The sequence below is a fragment of the Oreochromis niloticus genome, unplaced genomic scaffold (genome assembly GCF_001858045.2).
Source record: "Oreochromis niloticus isolate F11D_XX unplaced genomic scaffold, O_niloticus_UMD_NMBU tig00002652_pilon, whole genome shotgun sequence".
NCBI lineage: Eukaryota > Metazoa > Chordata > Actinopteri > Cichliformes > Cichlidae > Oreochromis > Oreochromis niloticus.
This window is the reverse complement of record NW_020327688.1, coordinates 125001-138814: the sequence shown is the minus strand read 5'-3', so window position 1 is coordinate 138814 and position 13814 is coordinate 125001. Positions and strand designations below refer to the sequence as shown.

The 13814-nt window shown below is 42.7% G+C and overlaps 1 long non-coding RNA gene across 1 annotated transcript; it reads left to right on the top strand.

The window, feature by feature from the left end:
* The first annotated feature begins 354 nt into the window (after window positions 1–354).
* LOC109200291 (uncharacterized) lies at window positions 355–11776 on the top strand. Its single transcript, XR_002060474.2, has 3 exons — window positions 355–416; window positions 7285–7458; window positions 11758–11776. It is a non-coding gene; the product is annotated as an uncharacterized LOC109200291 (long non-coding RNA).
* The last annotated feature ends 2038 nt before the right edge of the window (window positions 11777–13814 follow it).

Genomic DNA, 13814 nt, shown 5'->3' with positions numbered 1-13814 from the left:
GAAGGAAAAACACGACTTTTTCAAGTCTTTGTCCTGTTTTTATGATAAATGTACAACTTTAATGGGAAATATTCAGAGTTTTTTCTCGTTGTGTTTGTTTGAAGCTGCTTCCTGTTGCCTTCAGCTGTTTGGAGTTTCCATTTTCTAAACTTCTTCAGCTCTGAACAGATGATGAAACACTGAATGATTTCAAGCTCACACTTTGTCTAATAAACTTACATCTTTCATTCTTTATACAGATTGAGGAGCTGTGATTTGTCAGAGATCAGCTGTGATTATCTGGCAGCAGCACTGAAGTCCAACCCCTCCCATCTGAGAGAGCTGGACCTGAGTAACAACAACACCCTGCAGGATCCAGGAGTGAAGCATCTGTGTGGTTTTCTGGAGAGTCCAGGATGTGGACTTGAAACTCTGAGGTCAGTCACCATGTTTTAGTTGTGTTGAGATGGATATGATGTGGGTCAGTGGGCCCACAGACACCTCTAGTATACAGGAAGTCTTGATCCTTGACCCTCTGAGTCTGACTCAGTAGATAATGCAGAGTTCTGAGCTGATGTGTGTGAGGGGACTCAGACAGCCTGACACACTTTATGTCCATGTCTTCCCTGCTTGTCCTGATACAAATAAACATGAGTAGCCTTGCAGGTCAAATGTTATCAGTCATGTTAGTGCAGCTCTCCTCTAGATTTTAGTGCTTGTTAAACTAGGATGGTTTTAGAAACCTGGACCACAGACTCCAACGAAAGATATGACTTGGAAAGGCCAAAGTAACCTATTAGAGGTGTTTGCACTAACTTAGAATAATACTCACATTTAAATCTTTATTGTTTCACAAAGGGTTAAAAAGTGAATGTACACAGAGAGGTTGGTGGTGAGACGGGCACTTCCAGCACTGTAGATGTGTTCCAGCTCAGTGTTGATTGAAATAATCCGGAGAGCAGGATTGATTAATGTCACATCTTCATAAAGTTATAATCCACAGGGAAAACTGATATCTGGTCAACCAATCAGGTGTTTGCATCATATTGACTGATCTTCAGCCCCACTTTATTATCAGTCTCTCTCTCTTTCACATCTGAATAATCTTCACTTCACATTTCAGTCAGTTCAGGTTTCATTAGCACAGGGGTGTCCAAACTTTTTTCACTGAGGGCCACATACATAAAAATATAGGAGGTGCTGGGCCACTTACTAGATCCGGGTAAACACTTGACCTCCTTGAATCTGGCTCCAGTGCAGCATCAGTTTTCACATATATAGTTGTCCATTTCAGCTGTAGTTGCCATGGCAGCATAATCCATTTTAAACCAAACACCTTTCTCTTTAAACTCTTTGTCAATCACAGTATATTCAATACAATCCTCTTTTTCACTGAGTCACACACATTCAGAGATCAGAGTGTCCTGTGTGTGCTCTCATTCACTCACACTCACTCTCATATGACTGAAGTCTGTTTGTACACAGGCTAACCTCAAGAAATCACATGATAGGGTGGGGCTAGGTTTCACAATGAGCTCTCCGCAACCTTGGCTGATTGTGACCTACACCCATTTTCACACCTTGGCTCGTGTGATTAGGTAGAGGATCAACAGGGGGTTCATGACCCCCTTGGTGGACTCTCCCATAGGGCTTAAATCTGGGACTCTCCACCATTTGACCCTAGAAATAAAGAAGCTTCTTGGATGAGAGGTGAAACGTCTTCAAGAAACTTAAAGAAGTCCAGATGCCTTTTTTTCTAAGCTTTTTAGATGACTGCGAACCTTCACAGACACCTCATCAGTGTCGCTCTCAGAGCTACCAGCCCTTTCCTAAAATCACAAAGCTCTTCATTGAAATCAATGATATCAAATCTGGAATTAAATGAGTCCTACTCGTCTGCTGATTCAGCATCACATTCATCTTTGGTCCTTGTTCTGCATCCCCACCATGGACTTCATTCCTTTCCAAGCCAGCCTTGAGTGTCCTTTATTCAACTTGTGCTCTGCTTTACTTTTAGACCTGATTTTAGCTGCTTTATCTCTCTTTGAACAAGTGTATGTGCTTCAATCTTTTTCTTCTCTCCCTCATAACAAGACAGCTTCTTCTGCCTGAGAACATGTTTGAGTGATTATCTAATCTAGGTCTGTTTATTGGGGAAAACAGTTCCTGTTTTCAAAGTAATCCCCATTTTTCCCAGAAAGAAATGTAATTAGAATTAAAGCTGCAAGCAGCGATATGAGGGCCCTCGCACCCCCGGCGCGTCGAGCCAAGCCCAACACCCAAAACCAGCGCTTCCGATCTGATGTCACATTGATGGAATTCATGCATTTAACCACCAGCTAAAATTTCATCTCATTCAACCATTATTATAGTCGTCCCACTAGGTGGCGCTCTAACCATTACTGACAAATGGCATAACAAACATTTCCGAGCTCGAGTCTCATCACGCCTGCGACCTTTGGGAGAGATTGGACATTGTGTTTTTGAGCGACAGCAGGTTACTGCTTTTTGGCGAGTGATTGAAACTCCACGTGCCGCCATGACCACCCCGTTTCCCTGAACGTAAAAAGCTTCGCAATTTAACATCACAAAGGTCTGTAGATTCCACACACAGGAGATCGCGTAAATCTAATGAAATCCCTTGGAGGAGTTCGTCAAAGTATGAGGCCTGAAAAGAGGGGAAAATGTCGCCAAATTTACACATTAATTTTAAAATGGCTGACTTCCTGTTGGATTTGGGATATTGCTCCAAGAGACTTTTTTGTACATCTTGATATCTCCAATAAGCTTGCCAGGTTTCAAACTCATACATAAAACACAGAGCAGGAGCTGTTGTTTTGAAATTTTGTAGGGGGCGCTGTGGAGCCATTTTGCGCTGTTCAAGGAAAATGAACATATAAAAAGAAATCCCTCATCACATTAGAGGTGTGCGCCAAATTTCAAGACTTTTTAAACTTTTCAAGCCCCTCAAAAGCCACTTCATCTTTCATGGTGAACTGCGTTGCCACCAGGGTGCGCCGTTCAGTTTATAGTCACAATTTTCTCACTGAAGCATCAACAGGGACTGATGGTGATATTCACCGCTTTTGAGGTGGCCACGATGAACCTGTGAAAATCAGTACAACAAAATGAAAGACATGACATTTCCTGGTGCCACTAGGTGGCGCTCTACGTATTCCTGACAATGGGCATATCAATCTGTTCAGGGCGGGTCTGACATCATCCCTGTAAAATCTGGTACTGATCAGATTGGATTTCATTGAGTTACACTAATTTGTTTCTTCATGGCGAGACCTCAATGTTCGCCATGCTGCTGGGGTCACACCCTTCAGCGAAAACTCACAGTTTTCTCTGTAACCCAAGACCAACTCCTTAAGGCTTTCCTGGAGAAATTTGAGGCTGCAGATGTCACCCATTACAATACTGTACCCCAAAGTGTAAAACATGACATTTCCTGTTCCCACTAGGTGGCGCTGTCCCTGATGTCAAATATGGCAGTTGAAATATGTTCAGGGGTGGAGCCTTATCATATGTGTCCACTTTGGTCAAGGTCGGACAATGTATGACAGAACGAGAGGCAATAAGATTTTCATGGCGAGTCATCGAAATTCGCCGTGGCGCCACGGCCTCACAGTAACCCGAAAACTCAAAAGCTCCGCAATTTAACATGGCCCAGGTGTGTAGTTGACACTGACCAAATATGAAGCTTGTACGATGAAATTCCAATGAGGAGTTCGCAAAAGTTCGAGGCATGGAAATGGCAAAATTAGAGCCAAAATGTCACCTTCACTTCCAAATGGCGGACTTCCTGTTGGGTTTAGGACATGGCCATAATAGACTTTTTTGTGCGTCTCCGAACGTTAGATATGTGTTCCGAGTTTTATACATGTAGGTCATACCCATCTCAGGGGCTCGCGTTTCTCATTTTTCTAGGTGGCGCTACTGAGCCAATTTTCCCTGGACATGTCTACAGACATTAAAATACGTAAATTTTCACCAGACCTGACGAGTGTGCAAAATTTCATGAGTTTTTGAGCATGTTTAGGCCCTCAAAAGGCCGATTCATTTGCCGAAATAATAATAATTAAAGCTGCAAGCAGCGTTATGAGGGCCCTCGCACCCCGGCACGTCGGGCCACGCCCAACACCTACAACCAGCACGTCCGATCTGATGTCACATTGATGGAATTCATGCCTAGAACCACCAGCTAACGATTCATCTCATTCAATCATTATTATAGTCGTCCCACTAGGTGGCGCTCTAACCATTACTGACAAATGGGATAACAAACATTTCCGACCTTGAGCCTCATCACGCCTGCGAACTTTGGGAGAGATTGGACATTGTGTTTTTGAGTGACAGCAGATTACTGCTTTTTGGCGAGGGATTGAAACTCCACGTGCCGCCATGGCCACCCCGTTTCCCTGAACGTAAAAAGCTTCGCAATTTAACATCACAAAGGTCTTTAGATTCCACAGACAGGAGATCGGGTTAATCTGATGAAATCCCTTGGAGGAGTTCGTCAAAGTATGAGGCCTGAAAAGAGGCGAAAAAGTGGCTAAAATTACACCTTAATTTTAAAATGGCTGACTTCCTGTTGGATTTGGGATATTGCTCCAAGAGACTTTTTTGTACATCTTGATATCCTCCATAAGCTTACCAGGTTTCAGACTTATAAATAAAACACAGAGCAGGGGCTGATGTTTTGAAATATTATAGGGGGCGCTGTGGAGCCATTTTGCACTATTCAAGGAAAATGATCACATAACAACAAAGCGCTCATCACATTGGAGGTTTGGGCCAAATTCCAAGACTTTTTTAAATTTCCAAGCCCCTCAAAAGCCACTTCGTCTTTCATGGTGAACCGCGTTGCCACCAGGGTGCGCCGTTCAGTTTATAGTCACAATTTTCGCACAGAAGCATCATGAAGGACTGATGGTGATACTCACCGCTTTTGAGGTGGCCACGATGAACCTGTGAAAATCAGTACAACAAAATGAAAGACATGACATTTCCTGGTGCCACTAGGTGGCGCTCTACGTATTCCTGACAATGGGCATATCAATCTGTTCAGGGCGGGTCTGACATCATCCCTGTAAAATCTGGTACTGATCACATTGGATTTCATTGAGTTACACTAATTTGTTTCTTCATGGCGAGACCTCAATGTTCGCCATGCTGCTGGGGTCACACCCTTCAGCGAAAACTCACAGTTTTCTCTGTAACCCAAGACCAACTCCTTAAGGCTTTCCTGGAGAAATTTGAGGCTGCAGATGTCACCCATTACAATACTGTACCCCAAAGTGTAAAACATGACATTTCCTGTTCCCACTAGGTGGCGCTGTCCCTGATGTCAAATATGGCAGTTGAAATATGTTCAGGGGTGGAGCCTTATCATATGTGTCCACTTTGGTCAAGGTCGGACAATGTATGACAGAACGAGAGGCAATAAGATTTTCATGGCGAGTCATCGAAATTCGCCGTGGCGCCACGGCCTCACCGTAACCCGAAAACTCAAAAGCTCCGCAATTTAACATGGCCCAGGTGTGTAGTTGACACTGACCAAATATGAAGCTTGTACGATGAAATTCCAATGAGGAGTTCGCAAAAGTTCGAGGCATGGAAATGGCAAAATTAGAGCCAAAATGTCACCTTCACTTCCAAATGGCGGACTTCCTGTTGGGTTTGCGTCAATGGGCCCACAGACTTTTTTGTTCGTCTTGGCATGATACACATGTGTGCCAGATTTGAGACATGTAGCTCAAACGATGTGTTCGTAGGGCTGCATTTAACAAGGCATAGGTGGCGCTACAGAGCCATTTCCCAGTGCTCAAATGTAAAACCATTAAAATACAAAATTTTTCACCAGACCTGGCATGTGTGCAAAATTTCATGAGTTTTCGAGCATGTTAAAGCCCTCAAAAAGGCCCTTGTTTTGCCTGAATAATAATAATAATAATAATAATAATAATAAGAAACGGAGCAGATACAATAGGGCCTTCGCACTCTCGGTGCTCGGGCCCTAATAATAAGAAGAAGAAGAAGAAGAAACAGAGCAGATACAATAGGGCCTTCGCACTCGAAGTGCTCGGGCCCTAAATAGATGATCTAAGTGAGAACATGAGCCTTTAAAAAGGCTCTTCTGAGGCTGCTGCCAGTGGTCAAAGCCTCCAACAAAGCTCTGTAAGTAAATATGTGATCATAGCTTTAGTTTTTAAATGTTTATTCTACTTAACACAGATCAGGTGGAACAACTAAAATAAAATATAAAAAAACTAAACCAAAGAAGTAATGACTGCTGACGTCTGAAAAGTCTAAGTAATCATCAGTGTTGGGTCTAAACTCAGACCCCGCTGTATCCAGGACTTATTCCCGTGAAAGAAAAACAAGGCAACAGCGATTGATCATTTACTTGCAAGGAAGGCCTCGTCGGTATCTCAGCTCATTACGAATGACCCCAACGATGGCCTCCTCTCGCTGGCTTTTATTGACAAACTTCAAACAATAGTTTACAAAACACCTCCCCTCGCAACCCCCTTTGGTTACAGAGACAAGGCACTGTATGTATGTGTATGCAAGAATGTGTGTGTGTGTGTGTGTGTGTCCTCCTGCTGATCAAAGGGTCATAAAACATAAACAGCAGTAGGAACATCCTTGGTCATAAAGAGGGTAGTCTCCCCCACACCCAATGTATGGTTTACCATAGATAACACAGTGAAACCATACAAAGGGCAGGAAGTTTTACCAAACATCAAACAGACCTCCACAAGGATGTTGTCTGTGATAAAACACTTCAACCTCGCACCCAGAACCTCGAGAATCTGGGGATGGGAGGAAGAAAGAATTCCTTTCACAGAGTTAAAACAATGGACAAATGGTAAACATAAAAGTGACAAATGTTTAACTATTCACTCTAACAATCAGCACTCACTTTGTTCAATACTGAATACATTGGAGCACAAATTGTCCACATTTCTGAAATATTTCTGAGTGTAACTGTTACCAAAGTGCAATTTAGACCTGGCCTGTGGTTGTTATCTAAGTGATAATCATCAATTCTACTAAAACAAATACAAAATAAAGAAATTTGACACATTTTGTTGATACCAAAAGCACACTGAACAATTCAGTGTTGTTTTACTGCTGTTCTCTCTTCTTCTCCTCTGATTCTCTCCACATGTTGCTCTGCATCAGTGTTCAGTTTCCTGACAAAAACAAGATTAAATATTGCTAAATATAATAGTATCTCATTACACTTCAACATAAGTGTTTCATTTTTGTAATTGTTTATCTGTTATTTTTCAGACTGAGTCACTGTGACCTGTCCAAGAGAAGCTGTGAAGCTCTGGCCTCAGGTCTCAGCTCTCAGACCTCTAATCTGAGACAGCTGGACCTGAGTAACATTGACCTGAAGGATTCAGGCGTGAAGCTTCTGTCTGAAGGACTGAAGAGTCCACACTGTACACTGGAAACTCTCAGGTGAGATCAAGCATTGTTTTCTTTCATCAACTGACAGAATTATCAGATTAATAATAAGGCAGTCCTCTAATAAGAGGAGAAGTGGAGGTGTTTTGAAGGGCAACATACTCTTATGTTAATAAGACAGGAAGTAGTTCCTGGGAACTGCTTCCTTTGTTATTGTCTAAGTAGAAACATGATGGTAAAACAGTGATGAGTTTGCAGAGGTGAATCCACACAACACAACAATGCTGTTGCGTGCTGAAAGCAGACTTCTCACAGATTCTGAGACTGCAGGTTTCATCACTCTCCAACCAAAATTCACTTTTTATTATATCACTGAAATGCAGCCAGATGCTGCTCATTTTGCCTTTTCACTCTTTCCTGACATGCTTGCATTTCAGTACAGCTCCCATTTCTCTGTGTACCTGGTCTTTACCACTACACTTGCTGTCTATGGGACATTTCTTCTTTCACATAATGGTATGATCCCAGTCTGTCTCTTAAAGTGTTTGGCCACATGGTTTGCTCATCAAAATAAAATCTCAGCCGTGCTCACATTGATTATCAGCAAGCCTGAAAAATCATCAGTATTTGACATATGAAATTATCTCAAGGGCTGGATTTGGCCCACGGGCCATATGTTTGACACCCCTGGTTTACACAGTTTGGTATTTAATGTACGAGTTAGCTCTCAGCTAACTAGCAGACAAGCTAATTGCTGGGACAGCTGAAGTCAAACAGCAGTGAGAAATGAAAGACTGATTCTATTTAGTCTTGTGATGTGCAGCTTTGTTCAGAGCATTAAGGCCCAGCAAAGATTACTGAGGTCACAGAGTCACTGATGAAACCTGTGTGCTTATAGAAACTCAAACCAGATGAACCAGAATAGAAGGACATTAAAATGAAGTGTCAGCTACACAAAGGCAAAGGTATTCAGTTGTTGGTGTGAGTTATTTAAATGGAGGATGGAGTCAGACTTTAAGCTGCTGGACTAACTATATCCTGTTCTCCTCATAGAACCTGGATACACAGACTCACCTGTGACACAGTGACACACAGTGTGGCTACACACACATTAGAAAGTGGATCAGTCACACTTGTACAATCATTTGTAGTGCTGGGAAACCATGAACACTTTGAATCACCATTAATGGCTTTGTTACAGCAACATTCAACATGAGTTCAAAAGTAGTGTATTGTGTACTTATTTTAATAGTACTGCAGTATGAGAAGTGCAACATTCAGTGTGCAGATGTGAAACAATCAGGATTTTTAACAGCAGTATCCTTAACACAGTTCAGATATGTATCCAGCTGAAACATGAATAATCAAATATCAAATCAAGTTCTTGCCTCTGCCAGATATCTAGTTTTTTACAAAGTTCCCCTCAGAGTCCAGAGCCACCAACATACCTTTAATCAACAGCAAGTGAACATTTATAAATGTGTGTTTTCAGAACAGGAACCAGCAGAACTATTTTTCTGTTATCAGGCAGCAGCACAAACGCTCATCAGCTCATTTACTGTGCAGGACTTTGAGTGTGTGAAGTGTGTGTTTGTGCTGGATTTCCTTTGGAGAATCTCAGTCAGAAACAAGACAAAGAAAAACTCTTTCAGTCGTCCAGGTTGAGTTGACAACATGAACTGCATTTATCTTCCTCTGACTTGACATGTTCTTCCTCCTCTGCACCGAGCCAGCTGCTAAGACTCACAAGCTCACTGACATTTTCTGATGATAAAGAAACTCTCTTCTTCTGTACAATATGAGCAGCAACAGAGAACAAGCTCTCACAGGTACAGATGTTGCAGCTGTGGCCAAGTACATGTGCTGCATGTTTGGAGCAGCACTCTAATGGACAGGCCTCTGTACTGATGGTGGGCTCTGCTCTGTATCCACCACACTGTTCTCAGCTGAGTCTTCCTCCTGTTCACACTCTGATGAAGCACCAATAGGGCCAACTTTTTCTCTGGTGGCTCGGATGTTGTTGCTTCCACAGGTTTCCCTCCAACAACCCTCTGTTCCTTCAGTAAGTTCAGTAAGATCTGGGTAAACACTTGAGCTGCTTGAATCTGGCTCCAGTGCAGCAGCAGTTTTCACATATACAATGTTAGCATTTTGCTTGCGTGTCTCCAGGTCTGTTCTGAATGTAGACTTGAATTTGACCACGTAGGCGGGGTAGGTAGTTCAGTCACAGACCTGCAACAGAAACAAGAATCAAAGATTCAAATGACGCAGAGCATTCATGTCCTTATATACACAAACATGTCCTCTACATATTCATGCTGTATTTACACACACATACAGAGGCTGTTTGTCTCTCACACACAGACAGGACACTGAGAAATACATCATGTTAAATATACCTGCAGGCTTCCAGCTGTGCACTTTGTCCCTGTTAGCTGTGATTGCCATGGCAACCTTGGTGTTGTGCGCGATGCAGGGACGTGTTCAAAGGCAGACGTCTGGCAGCAGCATCATATTTGATGCACTATCTGTACTGAGTGTGCTGACTCAAATGTCCCACTGCTGTGCAACATGAATCACATGTTAGCACGTTTCTGTAACTCCCAGGTAACCATGGTTACCCAGCTACGTCCAGTAGTCTTCAGAGAGACCAACAGACCAACTCTGACGATAAGAAAACTCAACTTTGCTTCCAGATAACTTTAGTTGTATCAACACTGCCTCCTGGAACAGTTTAAAATGAACATGTCAAAGATCTGTACCTGTCTCCATGTTTCTGTCCCCGCCCCTTTCTTTCTGTCCTGGGTCATGTGAGCGCTGCAGTAGTATTAGGCCCACCCTCAATGCTCTCATTGGCTGAGACGCATAATGACGCCCATTTCAAGCCAGCACTGGTCAACATCCCTCCTGTGACCCATGGCTTTATATTCAGAGCCAGTGAGCACTTTCACAATAATCATGATTTTAAAAACTGTGATTAAAATAATTGCTGATGTTAATCAATTAATGAGTTAACGAGATAATAACAGGTTAAGTTGCCCTAATAATTAGACTTTGGTGACAAACTGATGTGATCTCCATGTTTCCTTTGTTGGACTGTGAGCGAGTGTCAGAACTGAATGTACTGAGTAACATGTGGAGTTTAAATATGTGTCAGTTCCAGTTTTAGAGCTCTAAAGTGCAGCTATCATGTTAGGAATATGTTAGGAATAGATAGTAACACTGAGGTCAAATCTTTATTTTACCACTCGCTGCATTCTTGATGTTCATGAATTCAGCAGGTTCATGATTGTCTGCAGCATTAATCTCATATTTCCATCTAAAGTGTTGAATTTGACTGTTTGATGTTCTTTATGATCTCTGGCACCAGTTCATCTGTAGGCCGAGCTCAGTCCATCCATTTAGTGAAATGATGTTTAAAGGTCTCCTTGTTCTGTGAGCGTGCACAGATCAAGAAGCAGAAAGCCTGGGTTAACAGAGAAATGATCATCACTGTGATGATGCTCATCATCTCTGACTGGGATTTGAGGTTTTGTCAAAGCAGCAAAGAAAGCCTGGCTATGTTGGACTGGGTGTGGAAGCAGCTCCCAGTTTGAGTTCAGGAGACAGACACCCTCTCTACTTTGAAGATCAGCTTCAAACTTTCCTTTTTGATAAAGCTTATAGTTCGAGCTGGATCAGGTGACCCTGAACCATCCCTTAGTTATGCTGCTATAGGCTCAGGCTGTTGGTGGACTTCCCATGATGCTCTGCTTTCTTCTCCACTCCCCTCTTTTCACTCTTGATGCTTTTATATGTCACTACTGCATGTCCTTAACTTTTGTCTTCTCTCTCCTTAGTTTGTGTTTTGTTCTTGTCTCTCTGAGCTCATCTCTTCTCTTTCCCCTCACCCTGCAACCAGTCATGGTAGATGCTCCTCCTGGAGCCTGTTTTCACTGGGAGGATCTTTGGGTCAAAGGGAGTTCTTCCTTCCCACCATCACCAAGTGCTGCTCACAGTGGATTGTCTGATGGTTGGGGCTTTATCTCTAATATTGGAGGCTGTTACCTTACTCTGTTAAACAGCTTCACATCACTGTTGTTGGTGGTAATTTTCACTTATAAATAAGTCTGTGAAGGTTCTCAGTCATCCAGGACATCGTAGACTAAGTAGCTTCAGTTCAGAACTGAAGAAGCTTCTCAGATGAGAGGTGAAACGTCTTCAAGCAACTCAAGAAGTCCAGACGCTTTTCTTTCCAAGCTCCTTAGTCACTTATAAATAAAGTTACATTGAATGGATGTAAATGGATAGATGTTATTGTGACAAAGAGAAAACAATTGTTGACAGATGGATTGTTGTTTTGTGTGTCTGCAGTCTGTCAGGCTGTCTGATCTCAGAGGAAGGCTGTACTTCTCTGGCCTCAGCTCTGAGCTCCAACCCCTCCCATCTGAGAGAGCTGGACCTGAGCTACAATCATCCAGGAGACTCAGGAATGAAGCTGCTGTCGGCTGGACTGAAGGATCCACGCTGGAGACTGGACACTCTCAGGTATGGAGAGAATGTCTGATAGAGGAGGAAGAGCTGGAAACTGTGTCCTTCACTCGCAAATGCGACCAAATTTTTCTGTGGTGCAACTAAAAAAAAACATTTGGTCGCACCTGTTTGGGTGACAAAAAAAAATCTCTGCAACTCTCCGTGTGGTCAACAACAGACACACATTATGCCCCTATCGTGGACTAAACCAATCAGAGATAGTCAGGGGCGGGACCTCTCTGATTGGCCGTGGTCCAGTGGAAAGTGCAGGTAGAAGAGGGAGGTGAGTAGCTTTAATAAGGCGATATCAATTCATTAACGGATTCCACACAAAGACGGAAACACAGAGCGGACCCGACGCATCAGAATCAGCTTTGTTTTTCTCGGCTTTCTCACCGGACGGCCCGCAGACGGACACGCTGTCGGAGCTTAGCGATTCTGATGCGTCGGGTCCGCGCTGTGTTTACGTCTTTTTGCGCTGATTCTGAGCTGCAGGTTTTGTCTCTCCAACCAAAATTCGCCGAGCCAAAAAGAAGCAGCAAACTGCGCTTCACATTTGATCAATGTCGTCATGAATTCCCTCTGACTTTTGCTGTTTTGCTTCCACCACGATAAAAATTACACTTCCTACACAGCTCCCTGTGTGTACTTCAAGAACAGTTTCCCGTCTCAAATCTCTGTTTTCTGGATTATTCATTCGCTTATTACCCACCAGTCTACCGTTGTTTACAGCGCTCTTTTTCTTTTTTCATGTAAATGACGTCCGACAAGAAAGCCTACTTTCTGCTGTTCAATACTGAAGAAATTTAAACTTCTTAAAATTATGCAAAATTGCAGAATATTGCAGAATATTTTTAAGGTTATCTGCTATAAAACGCCAGACCAGGAAAATCTCCTTCATGTTTTTCTGTGTTTTATTCTCAGTTACTTTCACACAAAGGCATCTGCTGTGATGTTCACAATTCTGATGAAGTCTCACATGTCTCAGTACTGATAAATGATCAGAATTATGATATTTCTGACTGTCTGAGGCTAAATTGAATCGAATCAGGACTTTGAGAACCGGAATCGAATGGATTATAGAAATCAGTGATGGTACCCAGCCCTAGTGAGCAGCCTAGGCCTGACAGAAGTGGATGTAGCTGTGGGTAATAAGAAAAGATGAAAAGAACTATTGATAACTTTTGTGTTAAGTTAAGGCCTGATCCGTGTGAAATTCATAGCCAGCTCTGACACGGTGCCATCAATCTTTGAATGCTGAAAAAGCAGCAGTGTATCCAGAAAACACATTATATGCTGCAATAAATGCACTGCCCAAGTGTCCCCTCTCCCCACTGTCTTTCAGCAGCAGGCAGCAGCAAACAGGTCGTCAGAGGAGTCGATGTGATGATTAAGTTTAACATTTTCTACAATATTGACAAAGCAATTTAAGCACAAGTTTGTTAGTTAATAATTTAGAAATGAATATTGTCTGTATGGACTTCCCCCCCAAAGAAAGTGCACATGTAAAACTGCGGTGTTAAGCGAAGCGGTTGAAAAATTTGAGTGCGCCTAACTTTTGTGCCGGTACGCTTAAATTTTTTAAGTTAGGCGTACCGGTGCGCCCATGTCAAAAAGTTAGTCTAGAGCCCTGCAGGGGCTGTTGTCCAGTTATTTCTGTGGTCCTTTGTGTGTACATTTGAAAGTGCAGGCGGATAGAGAGAGGTAAGCAGCTTGAATAAAGTGATATTGATTCATTAAATCCTGAATCGTCTCTTAAATATAAATATAGTTTGCCAGAAATGCCAGAATCTCAGGTTAAAACTATTTCAACAACCACCAAACAGTAAACGAGAGCAGGTAAACGGATTCCACACAAAGACGTAAACACAGAGCGCGGACCCGACCCATCAGAATCA